This window comes from Lycorma delicatula, chromosome 8, assembly GCF_047948215.1.
Source record: "Lycorma delicatula isolate Av1 chromosome 8, ASM4794821v1, whole genome shotgun sequence".
Classification (NCBI taxonomy): domain Eukaryota; kingdom Metazoa; phylum Arthropoda; class Insecta; order Hemiptera; family Fulgoridae; genus Lycorma; species Lycorma delicatula.
This window is the reverse complement of record NC_134462.1, coordinates 108,637,656-108,661,181: the sequence shown is the minus strand read 5'-3', so window position 1 is coordinate 108,661,181 and position 23,526 is coordinate 108,637,656. Positions and strand designations below refer to the sequence as shown.

The 23,526-nt window shown below is 30.3% G+C and overlaps 1 long non-coding RNA gene across 1 annotated transcript in view; it reads right to left on the bottom strand.

The window, feature by feature from the left end:
- LOC142328637 (uncharacterized) overlaps positions 1 to 23,526 on the bottom strand; it is a 249,514-nt gene that overhangs the window by 209,493 nt on the left and 16,495 nt on the right. The window contains exon 2 of the long non-coding RNA XR_012757320.1: positions 3,539 to 3,585. This is a non-coding gene — a long non-coding RNA (uncharacterized LOC142328637). The remainder of the gene's footprint in view (positions 1 to 3,538; positions 3,586 to 23,526) is intronic.

Genomic DNA, 23,526 nt, shown 5'->3' with positions numbered 1-23,526 from the left:
AAAAAAATGAACTAAAGTGATCCATATGGTCTTAAAAGTGAAAAAAAAAAAACGCTAAAAAGTAAGAATGCTTCATTAAATTTCCAATTTTTTAGTTAGATGAAAACAGATGTAAGAGAAAGCAAGCCTTAGCTGTTTTTAATCTGGCAATGACTTCAAGATGTCGAATTAATTCAAAAATGTAAATAGCACTACTTTCTATTTTCGATGCGTTCTTTCAAGTCATTTTTATTACTTTTTTTTAATTCCCACTTAATTTAGTAATTGAAAGGATAATATAAAAAATTTCAGTCAAGAAAATCCACCGGAAATGATTACTTTTTACTTACTGTTTTATTTATATATTGGCTACAGATCAGTGAAAAATAAAATAAAATATAGATTTAAAATGTAACGTGCACGAATTCTGTTCCTTTTTGAAATAATAAACGCATTTTTCATATAAATTCTACATTAATCTATTTATTAAAAAAAAAAACTATTAATCTATTTATAAAAAAAAAACCACAAAGTGTAGAACGCTTACTATTATTACGCTTATGTTATTTTAACATAAAGCAGAATTCTATAATTTTACATTCTATTAAGGTTTAGGATTATGATACTAAAAAATAAACAAAATTCTTCCGTTTTTTATTAAATTACTTTTAAGAAATCTTTAAAAATAAAAATCCATTTTAATAAAAAAAAAATAATATTAGGATAAATAATTTTTTTCTTACAAGTAATTCTGAAAAATAATAATAATAAAAACGTAAAGATAAACAGACGTAATAAAAAATAAATTTCTTATATCAGTCACTTACCGACGGTTAAATAATAGTTTAAATTCATTTTTTTAATGTACTTATGTTTTTTATACTCGTATACATAACTTTTACAACGGAAGATGTATACACCAAAGACAGATTACATTACTGTTTGTTTATTAATTATTCTTTCTTTTCTTTTTAATTTTTCACGTAGTCGGAGAAACAAAACTATTATTAGATTTTATGAAATTGAATTGTAGCGGTGTAATATAACTTTTTATTTTATTTCAGAATTAATTTTCATAGAAAATTTTTTAACGAGGTATTTTTTGTAATACGAAGTTAATGATTTTGTTTTTAATATACATGAGATAAAGATATATTTATTTCTTAACATACAGGTAATTTTCATTTGTTATTTTTTGAATTATAAAATAATATTAATAATCGTAAAAAAAAATGTATTTTTATTAATTTTAATAATAAATAAACAAAAATAATAACGTATTGAAGTAGCTTAAAACTTATATATACCTCTTTAACACTACGGTCTACATATTCAACACTCAGAAGGAAATTTTTACATCATTTTCAATTGAACAACTGCGTTTTCTGGTGTAGGCCTATTACGGTTTCACACGGTTTAACTGCCTGCAGCAGTTTAACTTACTCGATGGTACAAAGAGATAACAAAGATACTTTAGATTATAAGCCAGTCAAAATAATAATTGTTATAACAACAACAAAAACAACAACGAAACAATGTAATTTTCAAACTTAAAAGTAAAATATTAAAAACAAATATGTAGAGATCGGTGAGTAAATAATTTAAAACAAATAAAATAGTTAGAGAACAAAGAAAATATTAACGAACTTAACTTACTGAAATGAAAAAAAATCAAACATGTTTAAATTATAAAAACAACCAGAATTAAAAACATCCAAGGGTTACCCTTTGAAAATGTCCCCAGACATCTTGAAAAACGGCATAAGTTTGTCAACTCAATCAGACTCCAAAGAACTTAATCAAATTCGAAGAAACAAGACGTTTACCGCATCCTGTTATGGATAATGGAGCGGATAATTTTCAAATACATCGACACTGGTAAATTTTATCATTCTGTTGGGCAGCACCAAGCAGTTAACACGTATCCAGACGGTTCCAGTCACATTCCTCAATATCTTCAACGGCACCTCGTATACAATCATTTATCCGACAAAAAGATTAGATCCGACAGCGTTTCCATGAGTACGCTGTGCGGGACGTGAAAAGGGCGTTTACAAAATATGAAATTTCGTTGATGTAGGGTACGATAAGTAACGAGCCGTTTCAAGTTTATTTACTTTATAATTATGTAACTCGGTTCAGTGCAGAAGACTTAAGACATTTAACATTCTATTCGATGAAACCGGATTATTTCGGATTGAAATATGATGAAAAGACGCACAATATTCAGTTGTGACTGTGATTATTCGTAAAGCGATAAAAAATAAAGAAATAATATGAAGTGTTTTATAATAGGCCTCCTGGGAAAGGATTTCACTCGTTAATAAAAAAAACCTCAACGCATTATGGTTGCTACAATATGAATTTTTATTTCTATTGCGGTGGAGAAAGCAACCGTATAATAATGATGGAAAGTGTAGAATAATGGTGAAGCTGTGATCAATGAAAATAGAAAATATAATCATTGGTGTAGGACTTTATTCTGAAAGAGCTAGTAATGAAGTACGATGTGAAGAACGGATATGGTAGTGCTACTTTCCGAACTCTTTTATAGTGTAATCTAAAAAAAACAGTTTTCAGAACTACAAAACAACACGTACCGCATCAAGAATTCATACACACACACACACACACACTTACATGCACATAAACACTTTAAACTCCGATGCGGTAAACTCGGCGAATGGCCTGAAGGATTTTTTCTTTCACTACATCAGTAACTGCCTAACCGGATGAAAGATCCGAACGCCTGTGCTACAATTTGATGGTGGACCGGAGTAGGCCTGGCTTATTACTATGAGATATAAAAAGTTAAGAGGGCGAAAGATGACTCCCGTTAAAGCCCATCAGAGCTAGGAAGGGGGAGGGGTCTGGCGACTGGAAGCGTCACAAAGCAGGTGTCTTCCCCTACGGGGTTGGCATGGTTGACCGGTATAGGTAGAGGGGAAGGACAATACGACGGAGGGACGGGAACAGCATAATGTGACCAAAATACTGCAATCCTATTTGTTCATTGAGTGGAGGGGATGAATTTGAAATCTGTGAGGTCAAAGGTCAAGGTTGTCCTAGAACCAACATTTTTATAGACTTGATTACTTTATTGTTCAGGAAAATTAAAATAAACTTAAAATTAAATCAAATCTTGACGTTAACCTTCTGTAATGATAATTTTTTTCCAGAAAAGGATTAGGCAAATAACATGCATGAATTACTTCTCGCATGATCTTTCTGGATTAAGGTACCGATTTACATCTAATTAACAATAATAAAAAATAATAATCAATAAATAAATCATAACACTATAAATTTCACATCAAAAAAGCGATGCAGGGAAAACCTGACTTCACCTAGTACAAAACGTAGGCACATATTTGTGTTCCCTCTCCAAATCTACTAGTTTTTCTATATCAGTAAATAAAGTATTCTACGTACAATAATTAAAAATAGTAAATATAACATGAAGATACAACAAATAATGACATAAAAAACATCTCACTTCAATCAAAAATATAAATAATACTACTTCAGATTATTCAATCAATTTTTTTTTTTTACTTACATATAATGATTTACAAAACGTTTTTCCATAGTTTACTTAAGCAGCACCTAAAACAACAATGAGAAATTAATTTTATTTCAACTGAGAACAAAATTCTATGCAACATATTTAATTTATTTACATCTTAACAACAAGATGCCTTTTTTGTAATTGATGAGGAATGAATTTAGCAGAACGTGAAAAATGCCAACTGAATGAGATTTCAGTGAATGAGATTTAACTCAGAACTTTTCATACGGAAAACTCAGATGTCCCCACTACACCTTTTTTTCTCCTACCTCCCGAGCTGGATACCGCAGGATTAAGCATAGCACAGCTCAGGAAGTTGTCCTTTTAACTCAAACGGGCCTTCCCGTCGGCTTGCAGTACGTTCGGTACGGCAGGTCAGCCCGCCGGTTTGGATTTTGACTGTTTCTAACCTTTGAAATGAGGTGGCCAAGCCCGACTATGTCGTTCTTCAAAACTCCCAAAGGCCGGGTTTTGGTCTTTATACCTCATACCTCTACCACGAACGTTCCCTAGAGATCGCCGTGGAGGGTCTGGATTTTTTCTTTCCCGCAAGGGGTTTTGGGAGTCGCCCTTCTTCTACAGTGTGTGCTATTGTATCTGTAGGGCTATCCTTCACCCCTCGCTATTTCTTCCTCCCTGTCCTTCTGCTGCAGGATTTGTGTAGTAAGCCCTGCAATGGCTTTAAAATTTTCCTCGTTGTTCAGCACGGTTTCAATTAAAGTATCAGCTGTGACCGGTCCGGTTATTTGAGTGAAAAATCGGCGACGTTTGTCTTCCGTCTATTATGACATGTTCAGGTGTCTCTGTTTCTCCACAGTAATGGCAGAGGTCATTTTCTGCCCTTCTTCTTCCGAATAGGTACGTCCTGAACACACCATGTCCTAGAGGTCAGCAAAGTTAACAATGATATTTTCAAAATAAATAAATAAATGCAGAAACGACAATCTTGCATCTAATTATTAGATTACTATTAAATAAAGAATTTATAAAATGAAGAATATGTTTACAAAATATACAGCGTGATTCACGAAGAATGTAACAAACTTTCAGGACATATTCTACTGATAAGAATAAAGAAAGTTCATATAAACATACGTTCAGAAACCCTTCGTCAGCGAGTGTCGGCTGGCAAAAAATTTCGCCCTGACTTCTGCCCCTTCGGAAAAATTGAGCCAGACTATATATAATTCTTTAAACTCAAATTAAGGAGTAAATTAGTGGTTTTATATGAAATATGACCTGAGAAATTGAAAGAAATAGGTGCCACTATTGTAGTTCTAATAGTTTTTGAAAAATCTGAGGTAAAAGACAAAAAATTCAAGTCGTAAAACATTATTTTATGTTTGGCGTACAATAATTTAGTTAAATGGATAATAAATACGGAAAAGCTTTTTAAAAAAATGTGTAGGAAATTTGATTCTGAATATGCTATAAATTCTGTTAACAGAAAGTTAATAAAAAGTAAGAATTTTAAAATTGATTAAAAACAAAAGAATAAATATGAAAAAGTGGCAAATTTTAAAATTTTAACTTGGTATTAAATGAAATAAAACTTTCAATATTACAAAACAAAAGAATTAAGTATTTTAGAAAAATAATAAACACAAAGTATTAAATAAACTGTGCTGAAAACTCTTCCACCAAGGTTGATAAGCACTCCGCCCGACGAACAATGTTTATAGCGGCTTTCTTTGTTTCAATAGGGTTGTTTTGAAATAGCTGTATCGCATTGAAAATTTTAGCTTTTCTTGGACCACCCACTACGTTCAACATCCTCATGAATACGAGAATAATACTAGTGAATTAAAATTGAAGCCTTTTGAAAAACTATGTGTATCGTAACTTCTTCAGAGTAGCAGTTTGGTCAGCATAGGACTCGAAACTTTCAGTTATCTTCAAGTAATCGGGTTTCAGAATAGTCAGACCCTATCTTAAAAGTAATAATTATAGATGTTACAAGTAAAAAATGCGATTTTTAGAATTATCCGACATATATTTTTTATTTTATGTTTTTTAATCAAGTAACCGTAGGCAGGTGCAGCCAGTCGCGACGCGCAGGCAGCAATACTGACATCGGTTTTGTAGCCTGAGCCGCCACCACGTACACCGTCGCACCTTTAAAGCAACTTATCTGGATAACCGAAACAGACATAACAAGAGACCTTTTCTGTAAAAAAATTTTTTTCAAATTTTGCAAGCGATCTCCAAATTCGATTTGACCAAAGTAAAGTATAATACTGGCTAGGAACATAATTCTGTTGTTAAGCCATTAAAACGGCCATCATCTTGAAACGGTGAAGTAGACCTATTTCACCGTATCGGCAATAGACCTGTATTCTTTCCAGATATAAAAACTATGTTCATGCAAAATTTCAGCTCAATCGGTTTTTGCGTGAAGAAGTAACAGACTCATATAAATCACAAGATCTTTACATACTTGTGTAACAGGTAATAAGAACATAATATAAGAAGCATAAGTCTTGTGAATTAAGCAGATGTAAACAGTATTAGTTGCAAGAACAGATAACAGTCTTATTAAATAATTATAACACAATTCACAGCCTAGAAAAATTAATACGAAGAAAGCTGAAAAATCTCCACAAACAAAACATATATATATATATATATATATATATATATATATGTCAATCTCTGTATTTAAAAATGTCTAAACAGAATGAAAAGCCTGAGATAAAAACCAATCACAGAGAACCGATCCAATTTCTTTTTATTGAAAGATTTGGAATACATTACTTATCATGTGTTATATAGTAATATTTCACTTGAATTATAAATAATAAAAACAAATATAAAAATTAAAAAACACGACTGCCAAAAAAATAAATAAAATTGAACTAAAAACAAAACGACAATAAATCAAAGAAACAAAAAAAAAAGGTACGGAAATAAAGGACTAAATATCGTTATGCAGTATTTAATAAAATAAGAGTTTTGAAATTAAAATATAAATTAAAAATAATACTAATAATGACAATAAAAGCAAATACAAAGATCTCATTAACAATTCAATTCTTTAAATTTCAATTTTTTTTTTTTTAACTGGAAATAAAGTTATACACGAAACTTAATTTAGCTTCTAATTAGTTAAATCTTTAATTTATCCCCGTCTTTAAACAATCAGATTATTATGAATAATTTAATTATATTGAGTATATGTAATATTATTTGTTTTAGTTTTGTTTTCTTTTTTAAATCTGTTTAATTTTTATACATAATTTTGTATGTATCTATTTTTTTAAATACATATATATTTTTTAATCGGAGGTTAAAAAAAAAGTATTATTTCTTAGGCACATGGTAAGATCAGAGTCCCGGTGAGGGACCCCAAAGGAAGATCCATATTAGAGGCAAGGCATGTAAGGACCTAGTCTCGGCTTCCTGGGTGGTGCAGCTGGGAACGGCAAAGCCGGGCTCAGTGAGACCACTCAGGGGTTAGAGGTATAGGCAATGGCATCCTCAGGGCTGAGTTACGCTGGGGATAAGTGGATCCGGCCCCTAGGGGAAGGGATTAAAAAATAAAAAAAAGTATCATTCTTCTGCTCCAAAAAATAAAAATATTTGTAATATAAATAAAACTGTTTTTAACAAATGATACTGATATCAAAAAAGGTAAAGCAGTACATTTTATTATCAAAATCTGTTATTAATTTAGAATTTTGTTTAAAAAATAATATGTTAATAAAACTCTTACTGGCTCGATTTCATTTATTAAACAACGAATAAGAATTGTATTATTTCTGTAAATGTGATTTGTATCACATATAAATGAAATCGGGGGGCCGGTAAGAATTTTATTTAACATGCATTTTTTTTAAACAGAATTCTAAATTAATAAGAAATTTTGATAATATAAATGTAGTGTCTTAGCTTTTTTGATATCACTATCATTTTGTTAAAGACAATTTTATTTATATTACAGAAGTTTTTTTTTTTTTTGAGCAAAAGAAATAGTATCTGTGAGACTTACTGTACGGTTTACAATTTCATTGTAACAGTTTTGTGTATTATATATATATATATATGTATAACCTATAATACTCCCGGTAACGTAAAGATTCCGAACAAGAAGTTATACATCTAAATTGGTTAGGCCGTTGAGCTGCTATGATGGAACATACATGCATACATATACCCTAAACACGTTACACTTCTTTTTGGACAGTCGTGTAAAAAAAACTCCGAATTCAATGTTTACATAGAACCCTACAGAAAAATTAGAATACTGCAAGTAGAAATGTCATAAATTCTGGATGAACTTGGCTTATCTTCAAAGACACGCAAGACATTGATGAATCTTGCTGTGCAAAAAAGTCTGTGATAAATCTGATCGTTTATTATTGCACAGCTAGATACAATAAATAACTAAATTTCCTGTTTACTCATTTTATTACATTTTTCCTACTTTTTTTATTTTTTAATAATTCACGATTAAAGATTTAAACCGATCAAATAAATACACAGATGGTATAGCAGTATAATTTATTTTCTTCTAGCAAACGCTTCTACTTCACTTCACTGAAAATACAACAAAGAGATTTTTTTTGACAAAAGAAATATTTATAGAAAAGATATATATAGCACAACGATTAAAAAGTTGAATAAAATGACGATCAAAGGTTATGAATGGAAAATGCTGGCATACGGCTGAGAGGCTGTAATAATGAGGAACGACTAGGAATAAATAAAGTATAAATGCTTTCAGGACGTAGAAACTTGGAGGAAAACAGCGAAAGTGAAATGGAAAGTTAAGGAATAAATAATAGCTGCAAAGTCTAACGATTCATTTAATCTGCGATGATTTCACATAACTCATTATACATAACAATAATAACAAAACAAACGTAAATTAATTATAGCTTACACCTTAAAATATCAGCAATATAATTTTTAAATTAATAACCTTAAATAGAGACATAAATCATGTAAAAAAGTTGTAAAAGTATAAACGTAAATTGTTTCCCATTAGGTCAATTATACAATAGCAGAGAAAAATGACAACTAAAAGAGAATTTAAGGTAAAAGCATAAAGATAATAAAACAAATCTACTAAAATTCCAAATTCTATCAATATAATAAAACTCATTAACGTATCTGATACCTATTTTTAAACAAAACGTTTAAAAAAAAATAAAAGTAGAACATTCAATAATTTTATGTAACTGTATATTATAATTATTCACTAACTTTATTTTCTGCTGGGGACGAGGCTACATTAAAGAAGATTATGGTCCAACTTTTCTAGTAAGTTTAAATATACCGTTAGTTAAGATAAAAGTAACAGTTGCAAAGAGATGAGACATGATTTTGAAAAAATCGCTTCCAGATTAGGCATCTGCCATATTTTTATCTTACACTATTTGCTATCATTGAACACTGCTATCATCTGCTCTGTTTTTAAACACTGATATGTTTAAAAAAGTACAACTTGAAGATATACTCCATTTGAAGCCACATTCAGATTCAGAAAGGGTTATCAATTTCTTAAAAAAACTTACAAACCGACTAACAAGGACTATTTTTATGTTATGCAGTGTACTACACTACAATTCTACTTTTAAAAGTAATGTATATTTTTAAAACAAAACAAGCAAATAACAAACTATTTTAACCTTATTCATGATCTCACAGAGATATAAACGTAGATGTTTAGATTTTACATTAAATTAAGGCAGAACTAGAAGCTATTTTTTAGACCAGTTTTTAGAAAAGCTGTACAGTACTACACACCCAAAGCCATGAAATAACCGATCCAACGATCAACTGCATTTGATTTTTTTTTTAACTTCATTGATCCTGTAATCAGTGGTTTATTAATAGCGGCAATGATCGATAGCATTTATCTTTACGCTATCCTTTTTTTATGAAGTAGTAGGCCTCAACAACAACGGTCATTAGCCCGATGGAAATCGGTGGGGTATGATAAGATGCCATCCCTGACCGGAGTTTGAACCCAGGACCTTTGCACGAGATGCCTAGACACTACTTACGCAGCCACAGAAGTAGGCTTTTACATTCAAGAAACTATTCCGTCAGTTAAGAGGCTGTAGTTTAAAATGCTGCTAAAGCCATAGATTTGTAAGTTTGATGACAACGGTTGAGAAAGATTGCGACAGCAACTATCATATTCATGCTGAGAAGCTCTCTGTCTTTCATATACTGCATATAATTATTTATTAATGAGATTAACAATGTTAAAAATTAAAAACGTACAATCATCAGAAAAAGACCAGATTAACCTTTCTAGCATCTTTAAAGGTTAGACAAAACTACACAGTTGAGCTCATGCTCAATATATAATATTAAATTAAAATATTTTACTATTCCTCATTATGAGGCCCCTAAATAATATAAATGGACGAGACAGTTCCCATGATATCTGTCCAAGAAAAAACATATAAAGGATTAAATAACACAGAAGAACGTAAAAGAACAGAACTATCCGTCCATATCAGAGTGTTCCCAGTCAGGGTAATTTACATCTCGTATATAACCATACATAAAAACATTACTTAATATGTTTATGAAACAAATATTCATCAAAATATTATACATTTATATTTGATATGTATGTGATTATATTCATATTTGTATATAAATTGAATATACTTATTTAGTATATTAACGTATTTATACTTACTTATATATTACTTATTTAATGTATTTATTTTATACAGAGTGATTCAAAGAAACGGGAAATTTTGAAAGTTGTGTTAGTAGCCGTGGGCGATTGGTACCACTTGATAAGTGGCGCCAGCCTCTCTAACCTAACCTGCCATTTAGTTGTCATGGATCCTTGTAGTGGTGCGCAACGTGCATTTGCTATCAAAGCGTTTTACAAAAACAATGACAGTGTGGAGGGAGCGCGTAGATAATTTCACCGTCATTTTAATCTGGGACGGAACGACCGTGTTCCACCTCAGTGGATTTGTTAACAAAAGCAAAATTTCAGATACCGGGCTCAAGAAAATCCTACGCAGCTACACCAGCGTCCGTTGCACAGCCAGAAAGTGACCGTGTGGTGTGCTATGTCATCTTACGGTGTTATAGGCCCTTTTTTTTTTGAGGATGACAACGGTCTTGCGATTACAGTGACGTCGGCTCGTTACGTAGCCGTGCTTGAAACCTTTGTTGTGGAACAACAAAAGAGATTTCCACCGATTCTTAACACAGCCCGGTTTCAACAATACGGAGCAACGTCACATACTGTACGAATATCGATGGCAGCTGTACGCCGATTGTTTGGACAACGGTGTCATTTCACGAAATGGTGACATTAGATGGCCTCCCAGATCGCCTGATCTCTCAGCTTGCGATTACTTTTTGTGGGTTCACCTTAAAAGCAAAGCGTTCCACAGTAGACCTGCTACAACGGAAGAACTGAAGGCAAAGATCCGAGAAGCAATTGCGGAAATTCCAGTTGAGATGTTACGTCAAACCATGAACAATTTAACGAAGAGACTTCGCGAGTGTTTACGTAGAAGAGGAGGTCACCTGGAAGATGTCATCTTTAAAAAATAAACTAAATGTATGTATCCTAAAATGTTCCAACATTTGTACAAAAAAATGTTCATTAACGTTGTTTAATTTTTTTAATTTTCCGTTTCTTTGAATCACCTGTATTTATATTTATATTTGTATGTATGATTTACATGTAAATCACTAATAGTAGGTAAAACTTAACAAATTTACAAGTCTATGACTATTAAGATTTATAATCTCACATAATTAATTAATTTTACCCTTAGCAACAGAAACAAAGTTTTTGACTCATAAAAACAGAATACTCATCTGCAGTATTAAAAAAAAATCTTCATTAAATAGTAACACTATTTTGTAATGAATTAATTATTTAATTTAATGTTTGAACTTTGTGAAAACAGCAAATAAAACAAAAATATAACACAAATCAAAAAAAAATATTCAAAATTAAAAAAAAAATTATAAAATGAGTGAGAAAAAGATACAAACAAAAAAGAAGAGGAAGAAAAAGAAAAAATATAGAGATTATAAGTGAGAAGCTCAAGAGAAAAGAAGATTAAATTTACAAAGTTAGAGCAGTAGTTAAAGAACAGCAGTCAGAATAGAGCAAGATATAAACTTGGAAACGGGACATTAGAATGATAAAGAGATTGTGTGGACTTATTCAAAGCCACATTTTAGTTAGCGACTCTAAAGGGGAAAATAACACAGATTACAATTTTTGGAAATGTAAATGAACAAGTCACAATTACATAAAAAAATGAAAGAAGTAGTTAACATTTCTAATCTTATTAGAGTATAACTAATAAAAAATTTAGTCATTATTTAACAAATACAAAAATCAAATAAATAATATTGATCAAGTCGAAAATTACAACTTTTTCCAATCACTTTTTCCCAAAAACAAAGAAGTAAAACAGCAGACGTTATCTTTTTCTCCAATTCTTCTTTCACAGATTTCTAAATAGATTAGCAGCATTTATTTAATAAAACAGACTAAAAAAAATTCAATACAATAGCATTACAAAAATTTAATCAAAAGAAAATTTACAATAACTAAAGAAATAATTTATATATTTTCCAGCAGAAAACAAAATTACAAAATGAATTAAAATTTAGAATTTTTTTTACGACAATTATTTCCAAATAAATTAAAGTTTAATCATATTTCATCATAAATATAAAAATTTATATCCCAAGACTTAAAAACCAAATAGTTTGTTCTTAATCTAACATAATACGTAAATTTAGCATCAGTAATAAACATAATTTTTTGTAATTCAGTTGAAATGAATTTAGAGAAGGGAAAAAGCACGGAATTTAATTTGTAATATATAGAAGCACAATCATAACCGGCAACTATCGTATTCTATTAATGCAAGATTCTATTCAAAAGGATAACTTCTAAATAAGTTACTCAAAATTAAGACAATATGAAGAGACAATTTTAGTATTATTTGAAATATAGACTGTCCACTTGGTTTCAGACAGAAGTACGATTTATTAACTAAAGTTGATCTGAACTTTATCTCTGTCATAATCAGATTCCTTTATATAAATTCTTTAAAGAAGACAGGGATTGGAGATATTGTACAAAGGAACATTCTCTCCAGTTTGATTATGGCAAATTTTCATTTAAAATGTTATGCGATTACAACATGAGGATAGTTGATGTACTAATACTGCTTAACAAGAGAAAATTGACTGTTTCCATGCTTTATCATTATTGTTCCTTCTGTATGTTATGCTTTTACACATACTATATTGAAATTTTGAGCCCACCTTGCTGTCATAGATTCCTTAACCCTCTCCCTAAAAAAAAATATTAAAATCCACAAGTAGAAATATACTAAGAAGAAGAACTCTGTTAAAAGTAAGGTATGAGAGGAGTATAGCTTACAATGCACAAGGTAACTGTAATAGGTATCATCCTTCTAACATTGGTCCCGCTGCCATTGGTCTCTTTATTAGTATGTAGTACTGTTTGTATTTTCATATAAATTTGTTTTTATTATGGTGAATAAAGGTCGTCATATTTTTCATGTTATTTTTTTAGACTTCAAGTGAAGTGCAATGTCTACTAACTACATGAAAATATAGTAAAACTACTCGTAGTACAGAAAAGAAATATTATTCTGAATGTAATAAAGTGTTGTGAAGAAGAAGTTAAACAAAAATTTCTACATTTCTTTTTAAAAAAAATACCAAATGAATGTCAAATTATTGTTAACATTTTGATATAAACAGTCAAACATGTACAAAACGAAGCTCAATATAATGAAAGTTGAACTCTATGAATATTAAGAAAAATCAGAAAATGCCCAAACATACAAATTCAGTAGTTGACGACTTTGATCGAAAAGATTTTTTATTTAAGACAAAGATTATTTCTATGTGCAAAACATTGTTGTTACTAGTACTACAAAATAGAAATAATTTTAAATGAAAATCTTGTACTCTGAAAAATGTTAAAAGAAATGGAATTCAAGTGGATATGTACAAATTTTAAAAAAACTTTTAATTCAAAACCAGGATGTTATACGAAGGTTATTTTTTTTCAAGGTCTGATAAATGCCAGATTTATATACTTACAACAAATTTTTTTTAAGTTAGAAAGCAATAAAAAATATTTAATATTTAAATGAGATGTAGGTAGACACAAATTTAACTTTCATATAATGTTGGCAAAGTAAGGATGGTATGGAAGTTATGAGCACTTGAAGTGCTCCTAATTGACTGATCATTGCTTTCATGGAAGAAAAAGGATTTGTAAATGGGAGTGAATTAATAATTAAATAACATAAATTCTGAAAGGTGGGAACAGAAAAAGTAATATAAATTTATAAATACTATCTGTGACAGTAATGGGCAAAACTAATTATTATGAAAAACAGATTGACAAACTACCCAGAAAAAATTTGGTAAAAAGTGACACCATCAATTATTTACAAAAATAAATGGAATTTCATGCGATGGAAATATGAGAAAATCAACATTATACGATTTAATTGGAAAAATAAAAGCAAAAGAAAAACAATTTCAAGTCAATAAACTTTTAATTAATCATGGTAATAGTGTAGTGCCCTTCTCAATACGTCTGTAACCTCAATCCAATAAAATCAGCCAGGCTAAATTAAAAAAAGCATGATTACATTTGTTAAAATATTATATTTGCTCAGCTAACAATTCTGGAGATATGTCACTAACAAAATTACAGCAACTTCTTCAGGAATTAATAAAAACCTGTCTAAAATAATTTCCAATTGGTTATTGCAGTCACACAGAAAAACGTGTGAAAATGGAAATTGCAACTGATGAGTCTATTATAAGACTGGATAATGATGTCAAAAATGATAGTGACAATTTTGTTGTAGATGGAACAGTTCAGATGACATATTTTGGCCTCTTGTAATGCTCTTCTCATGATTCACTATCAGTATTTAAAACATTTTCAATATAGGTTAATATTCAGATTTAAACAAAAAAAAATTTTAAGGGCATACAAAAATGTCAGAGGTTCAAGTACTTCTTGAACATTGCCACACTACCTTCAATTAATGAACATCTGATGGGCCCTGCATTATCATTAAGTTAATATTTAAGAAAATTAATAATTATTGAAATCTAAGTATATTTAAAATAAAATTTTCTGAAGAACATATAAAACTAAACTAAAAATGCAGGTCACAATTTCAGAGTTGGGAAAACATTACGAATAGCATGACACATCTGAATGTCATTCCAGAAAAAGAATTTAAGAAATATTTCAAATAATGAGAAACACATTGGGGTAAATGTGTTGAATCACTAGAAGCACACATGGGAGGTAAATTAAGGGGTCAAATATGATTATTCAAAACAATAGTTTGAATATAGCAGCATTTAATTTTCTAATATTATGCTGATGTTATGAGATCTTGAAAGACTGAGGACAATCGGGCTCAATTTTGAACACGATTAAGTTTCATGCTTGTTTGTCCTTGAAGGTAAAATCCGTCTTAAAAATGAAAATGATTCAATTACCACAATGTTTTTACAATTGTTAATTTATGGAGACAAGGGATGTTTAAGGCAAGTTATGATAAATGAGGGTCCACTCTACGAACATCCTGGCTTTTTTACAAACCCTCATACTACAAAAGTTTTTTAAACAATGTTCTCAATTTTATAATATTAATTTTCAAAATTACAGTATTTTCAACTGAAGAAAGCTGGGAACAGTAAACATGGGAACCAAGGGAGCCTGGACCTCTTGAATACCATTAAATTTATTTTTGTCCCTGGAGTTAGACTTGTTCTGTAAAAGAATAGTTCAAATATTGCAATAATTAATTTTCCCTTATGTTAATATTTTAGTGGATTATGTGACTTTGGAGCCTAACCAAACTCGATGATAATCTACACCAGGACCCAAAAAATCATTCAAAAATTTAGTGACTAAACTGTTTTCTGATAATCAAATGTTATAATTTACTTTTTATTAATTAAACAATCATGAAAGAATTACAGAGTCAATTAGATAGGGAAGGAACAGGTCGATTTACATAATTTTCATATACCCTATGAGAATTAGGTACAAAATTTCCATACACCTATGAGAATTAGGAAAACTAAACAGTGCAGAAATTTTAGAAAACATTTCAAAAATTTCTGAGATTAACACAAAGAAACAGATCTATGTTTTTGTGTAATAATGCAGATTTTTATTGTATTTACTTGTAATAATAATGATAAATATTTATTTCATTAAATCATAAAAGTTAGTACTACAACAATAAAAATGTTCAATTTATATTTACAACATATTAATAAATTATTGAAAAATAATCTTTATAATATGTAATTAAATGAAACAATTCAAATATATAATTTCTCATAATTAATTGTGTAAACACTAAATGAATGAATAAATAGCACTTACAGAATGGAAATAACCACTTGAAAGTAAGTATGAGAAGCATTTAAAAAAAATTTTAGTGGAAAACTCTGTGTACTACTTACACAAACACACACACACACACACCACTCAACAACATAAGCATTTAAGTACTTCGTAAAATTACATAACAATAAACTTCAGTACAATTAAAACACACATATCTATTTACACAATTTTTTATCTGTACATAAATATTCTGTTTATGATAATTTATATATTTATAGCTTTGTCATTACATTTTTCAAGAATAAAATGATAAGCAACATCAATTTGCTAAGTGCAGTTATGAAAAACTGCATTTTTAATCGATTTAATAGCACTTTAATTGTCAATGAAAATTGTAATACTTTTTTCACACATAAACTATTGACTAAATCTTTAAGAAGTTGCTATAACCATATTATTTCTTTTACTGCAGTTGATGCTTCAATATACTCCGACTCAATTGTAGAAGTAGATGCAAATATCTGTCATCAACTAGACCAGACTACAGCACCACCACCAATTGAGAACACATTACCCGATGTGGATTGTTGAGTATCATGATTTCCAGTAAAATCAGAATCTATATATTTTTTTAATCTAGATATTCATTCATCCATCCTTGAAGCATACTTAATGCTGTATTATACAGTTAGGTATTTAAAAATCTGTTTTATTGCATTCCAGCAAACTAGTTTAGGATCTGGCTAATGTCTGCTGATAATATTCACTGCATACATAATATCACAATGAGTTCTTACGGCGAGAAACATCAGTAACCCAACAGCTTCACAATATGGTACTGTTCCATGCTTCAGTGGAATTCCTTGTGATGAAAGTGAAATGCAAGGATCTGGTGGTGTACGAACTGCATTGATGTTGTCAAAGTTAAAACACCTTATAAATAACTGTTTTAATGTAGCTTTCAGAATGAATGAAAATAGAGCCATCATTATTTATTTCTATCTTTAGACCAATGAAGCCTGGCTCAGAAACAAAGCCTCAAAGTTATGTTTCAATTAAGTTGTAATTTTCTTCAAAATAATTTTATCTTTACACATTAACACAGCATCGTCAACATACAATACTTCTTGCTCTTCAATCGTACCAAAGAAAACTTGTTTTCTTTGGTTTGAAGTTGGAACTCCTTGTTTAAAACCAAAATGCAACAGAAAGTCAGTAAAGGTTTTGTTCCAACTTCTAGATGCTTGCTTTAGACCACATAATGCCTTACAAAGCTTAAAAGCTTGGCAATATTCTGAAACAAAACCAGGAGGAAGCTCCATATAAATTTCCTCTTGAATAAATAATAATAAATTTCCTGTTGCAATTTAAAAATGTCTATGTCAAACTGGATAATTTTGAATTTCTTGTAAGCTGCAATGTCTATACTGGAGTTTCTTTTTCATAGCCAACAAGAATCAATTTTTGGCTTTTTGGTTGTAATTTCTTTCAAAATTGTCAAGAACACGGATATATCTTCAGAACCAAAAATCTTTAAATGTATCCTGACTCCCAAAGGAGAAGAACAAGATCAAGGCAGAGGCCTTTGGCCTCTGTCAGGATGCCACAAATTCAAATGCCTTGGCAGACATTTCTATCATTGTATTTACACAACCTACTGACGCCTTTGTATGGCCTGAGAGAAGCTTTTTCCTGCCCACAGTTTGAATGGAGTGGAATCAAGAGTTTGAAGAGTTGCTCTATTTAATATATAAAAGCCATATTTACAGCTTCACAGCCCACAGAGATAGTGGAACTTGTTTGGAATATATCACTGATCAAGCACTTTTAACTATTGTGCACATATCTCATTCTGATCTGTCACTTTGTTTAGGTGTAAAAGTGCAGTGGACTCAAGTTCAATTACTTTCTGATTGAGAAAATGCTTAAAATCTATGTTTTTTATATTCAGTATCATTGTCTACCCTTTTTTTTCTTGTTTAGCCTCTGGGAATTACCGTTCAGATATTACTTCAGAGGATGAATGAGGATGCATGTATGAGTGTAAATGAAGTGTAGTCTTGTACAGTCTCAGTTCGACCATTTCTGAGATGTGTGGTTAATTTAAACCAACCACCAAAAACATCGGTATCCATGATCTAATACTCAAATCCGTACAAAAATAACTGTATTTACAAGGACTTGAACGCTGGAACTCTCGACTTACAAATCAGCTGATTTGGGAAGACGCATTCACCACTAGACCAACCCACTTGGGTTGGTCTAGTTAAGTAATTTAAACTTAACCTCAAAATTATTTTCACATAAATTAACAAAGTTTTCAAAAAGATCTAAAGCGTCACTTTTTCATTTCATGAACATAACTTTTCAAAAACCACTAGTTATCTTTAAATAAAATAAAATAATTAGCTTCACCAAGTGATTCTTCTGACTCTGGACCATAGATGTAATTGAATATCCTTTCATCAGGTTTAGAGCGTGATTCACCAAAAGATAGTTTGTGTTGTTTTCCAAACTGATAACCTTCATAAACAAATTACATTTGTTTATGAACCCTTGGTATTTCAAGGTGTTCTATTACCACTTTACTTAACTTTCTAACAGTTTTAACATTTAAGCGGCCAAAACTTAATTCTGACCAGAATTTAATTTGGCTCACACCAAATCCTAATTTTGCACAAATGTCCATTTGAGTAAAACTGACTTCAAGCTGAATTATTGTTTGAAAAACCATCTGATAAAAAGTATTGTTATTGCGTACAACAGTGGCCATAAGTCTTTCATTGCCTTCAAAAATATTAGCAATATTATTTTCTTTTATGATTTTCATCTCCTTTTCAATGATGACCTCTTCAAAAAGTAAGTTTTTCTTACAGCTAGTTACATACAGAACACTGACCATTTGAAAGTCATCCCATTTTCCATTGGTTAGCTTCTATATTTTAAATCCCAATTCCTTTCAGAGGTTATTCAGCATTCTCTCTGCATTCACAGAGGTTATTAGAGCATTCACTATCATAGTGGCCCTCTTTTTTTACATGAATAACAAGTAATTTTAGATTTGCCTTATTGTTTGTTATATTGTTTATTTTGGTATTACCAGGTTTTTGTTGACTGTTATTAGTGGAGAATTTGATGGATTAAGACCCATGTATTTTCTTGTTCTGATGAGAAGATGCAACCACAGCCGTATTGTTCTGTTCGGATTCAACTAGTGATGACTGTTCATCAAGAAGCCCAGCAATGAGATTAGTCAAAGGTTGTTTGCTTTCATCCATTGAAAGCCATGCCCGCTTGAAGTTACGATACTTTGAGAGCAGAGTATCAAGTACTTTACTTAAAACAGTAGCATCATTGATCGATTCATTCATTGGAGTCTGATTTGCAATCATTATTATCCATTTTTTAATAGGTGAAATTTATCTAATAATAACATCTTACTAAAATCCAATTTTTTTTTAAGACTGAGCCTAATTTATTATTTATTTTCTTCTTAAAAGAGTTGCAATTTTTTACAAGATTGAGATAGCCCCATAGCAATAATTATAAACATGGCAATGGCATCATCTTTATTCCATTTTTAGCCATCAGCTGAAGTTGCATGGTTTTGGTTTCATTAACAATCTGATAAATCCTTTCACTTTTAAAGCATATACTACTTGAAATTTCCACTGAGAAATTTGACCAACGGCCATACCACGTCGAGTACACCGGTTCAAGTATGATCACTGAAGTTAAGCAACATCGGGCACAGTTAATACTTGGATGGGTGAGAAAAATTTGAACCATTAAATTTACAAATAGACAAGAGCTCTAATCCCGTCATTTTAACATTTAAAGGTTAATGACGTCGCCAATCAACACAAAATATTTTAAGTGTGGAACACATCCACAGCTGACCATATTTGCTATCAAATTATTCATTAAGTGAGTTTCCTAGGCCCATAATCTATTGAACGATTAATGACAGATTCAAAATAATAGGAAATAACAATCAAAACTTTATTTTCTTCATAACGCCAAACACAACACATATGTACACAACATACCAAAAAACACAGTTCTGCCAATTTTTAACTACAAGTAATATTTTGAAGTAAAAAGAAATAAAAGATTTTGAAATTCAATCCAAAATATATTTAAGTCAATAAGTTTATAGCTATTAGAAACTTCAACAATTACAAACTAACAAAATATACAAATGCAATAGCGATATCAGAAATGTAATTAGATAATATTTCATTATATATAATTAATTTGCACACAATTATAAAATTAAACTTAAAATATTTAATACTTACCCTTTAATACTTACATATATGCGTAAAATATAATACTTAATATAATAAATAGCACACTCAACAAATCATGTATTTTTAAATATTTAAAGAACCAAATTAAAATACAATAATACAAATAAAAAGTAATCCAATAACGTTAAATAACCCAATATTGTCTAAATTACAAAAAAAAAAATACAAGTAACTTTATAAAACTGTTCATTACTATTAAAGAATTGGCAGTTGACCAATTGGATCAAATATCTTTTCTGGATTATCAAATGCTAAACTATTTATGAGGGCTTTTTTCCTGGTAGATTAAGATTGTTCTTGAAGACTTGGATACAAGAAGTATATTACCAAGTTTTGATGTAATATACTCGTAAGTTTTCTTTATGTACTACTTTTTTGAAAATGGCTAACCTTATTTTTCAGTAATTCTACCAGTTCAGAACAAGCTCTGAAAATAAATTAAGGATAATATGTTTATTAACTTTATTAACTTGCTACTGCTTAAACCATTATCAGGCAATATCCTAAAGATAAAAAGTTTTTTCTCACTGGCAAAATCAAAAACTAATACAACAATGGTAAAAATGTAGAATTTTTGGCCGTAACTTACTAAATATCTTTGAGCCACAAATAATCATTCAATTATTTTTTTGTATGCGTATCCCCCTTCCCAACAAACTAATCCATAAACTCAAAGTGTTTATGTAAAAATAAAAGTAGATTTTTAATATTTTTCTGAACAAATTTCTCAAAAAGTAGAAATTTCTCACACAGTTCAGCAATCCATTGTTTTGGTCACATGAACATGATAAAAAAATCTGATGTGGACATCACATGACTTCCTTGATTGCCTATTAAATTTCATACACACATTTTTTGCTGCACTTCATTTAAACATATTCCATTTGAAAGTGAGATACGATCCTCCAGTTCTTTAATAATGTGGACACTTACATAGAAAAATGGCCCTGAAAACTTCCTTAGCACTTTATATTAGTTTATATATTAATTTTGTTTCACGTCACTCAAGTAGATGTATGATGTAAATGAGAATGTGTTGAATCCATAACCATGCACATATCCGTTTGAATCCGACACATACACATATATTTTTTTTACCTTTTTTTAATTTAAATATATTGATTTATTAATAATTATTAATCTCTGATTTTAAAAATGTTTGAATTAAAATGAAAAGTACGTAAGATTTTATTTCACTAATAACTTCTGATTTTTTTTCATATTTTTTTTTTTTGGTATTGTTTTATTGAATTATTATTTATTGTTAATTTTTTTTTACAATCAGAGGTTAATAATTATTAATAAATCAATACATTTAAATTAAAAAAAAAAGTGTATGTAGTCGGATTCGAACCAAAAAAGTGTATGTATATGTAGTCGGATTCGAACCGATGTCCCATCCCCTTGTAAGATCCAAATATTTCATTAAAATTTTATTTGGCTATAACTCTGGAACCAATGAAAATACGTACCACTTATGATATATCGTTGAAAAGCTCCCAACGAGAGCTTATTACTGCAGTTAGAAAAAATCCATAAACCAATGTTTCAAAACTGAAACCCCGTCTGACTATACAAATTTTTGGCCGAGTCGATTGCAATCAAAAGGGGAGGTGCACAACTAGATGTTACAACAGTCCTAAATACAAAATTTCGTTTTTGAGTTATGCGAGATACATACGTATAGTTGCCCCAGCGAATCTACGAGCTTGTGATGTCACGTGCTGACATGTCATTATATTATTGTTTTGCAAGACATTATTTTTGCGCGCAATTATTATTTTTATTTCATTTTTCGACTAACAAACAACACAGGCACTCGAACAATACATTTATGTTGTTGTGTGTTCAATTCTTTCCATTTGGGTGATTACACGTATAAAAATTGCTTAATGACAAGCTTGTAAACAATAACAATTCTTTAATCAATGACTAATGCTAATGATTGGTATTATGTGCAGGCCTATAAAAATTTATACATGCAGTTAGAAATGATGTCTTTCGTCACGATTATATTTAAATCCGTCATTCGTAGTACGCAATGTGTATATAAAGAAATAAACTTAGTCCACTTTACATCGTGTTCAGTGAAGGAATTCAGATAACATTTTTGTGCGGTCATATTATTTTATAATTACTCATTGTTTTTCGCAAATGTTTTTGTAATACATTATTTTTTGTTTTATTTTTGTTTGTGTGTTAAAGCAGAATTTAAATCTGTAGTTAAGAAAAAACTTAGGAGTCAAGCACGTGAAATTATCAGTAATATTTATGTTTTATAAAAAAAGAAGCTCTAAAAGTACGTAAATTTAATTAACTGATGACAAACATATAATTGACACTCAAAAATGCGAAAAAAGAACTGCTGCTGCTTGTAGGATATCAAGAACACGGGTTCAAAAACTCAGAAGAGAAAAAAAGACGTGATTCTTCAATCAACATCCCAATCGTGTTCTTTCAGCACGCCGAAAAAGTATAAATGACGTTCGAAAACTGTCAGTGGTCTGGAAAGTTTTGATTAGGTGTATTAAAAGAACAGTTAATGAATTTTACTCAAAGAATGAATTACCTACTTAAAAAAACAAAAGGCAAGAACTTCAGTCATCTATTGATTTTAAAGGCAGTGAATCAACTTTAGCTGTTATTTTGAAATAATTAGGTTACAAATGGCGTAAAACTGAAAATAACAGAAAACTTTTAATTGAGAAATCCGATAGCAGGTGGAAGAGAATTGGATATTTGCAGGCAATGGCTAAGTACAGACAAAGCAATGCTACAATTGTTTATTTGGATGAAACGTACGTTTTAAGTTCGCATAGTTCGACAAAGTCGTGGTTTGATGATAATGTTGAGGGATTCATGTGCCGATTAATAAAGGTGACTGTTAAATAGTTATTCATGCTGGAGGAGAAATCGGTCGGTTTTATTCCAAACGCATTACTTGGAAAGCCAGTTCGAAAAGAGTTGACTACCATGACAACATGAATACACACAATCTCATGAAATGGGTGCGTGAAAAATTGATTCCTAATCTTCCACCAGTGTCAGAAGTAGTTGTTGATAACGCCCCTTATCATAATACAAATTGTGATAAACCGCAAAATTCTGACTCCAGAAGAAAAGATATGACCGACTTGCTGGAGAAAACCCATATTCCGTATAGTTAAAAAAATGATGAAACTACAGTTATATGAATTAGTAAAGTTACGTAAAACTAAAGTACAAAAATACTACTTAATGAACTTTAGAAAAACATGGGCATCGTGTTCTTAGGCTCCCAC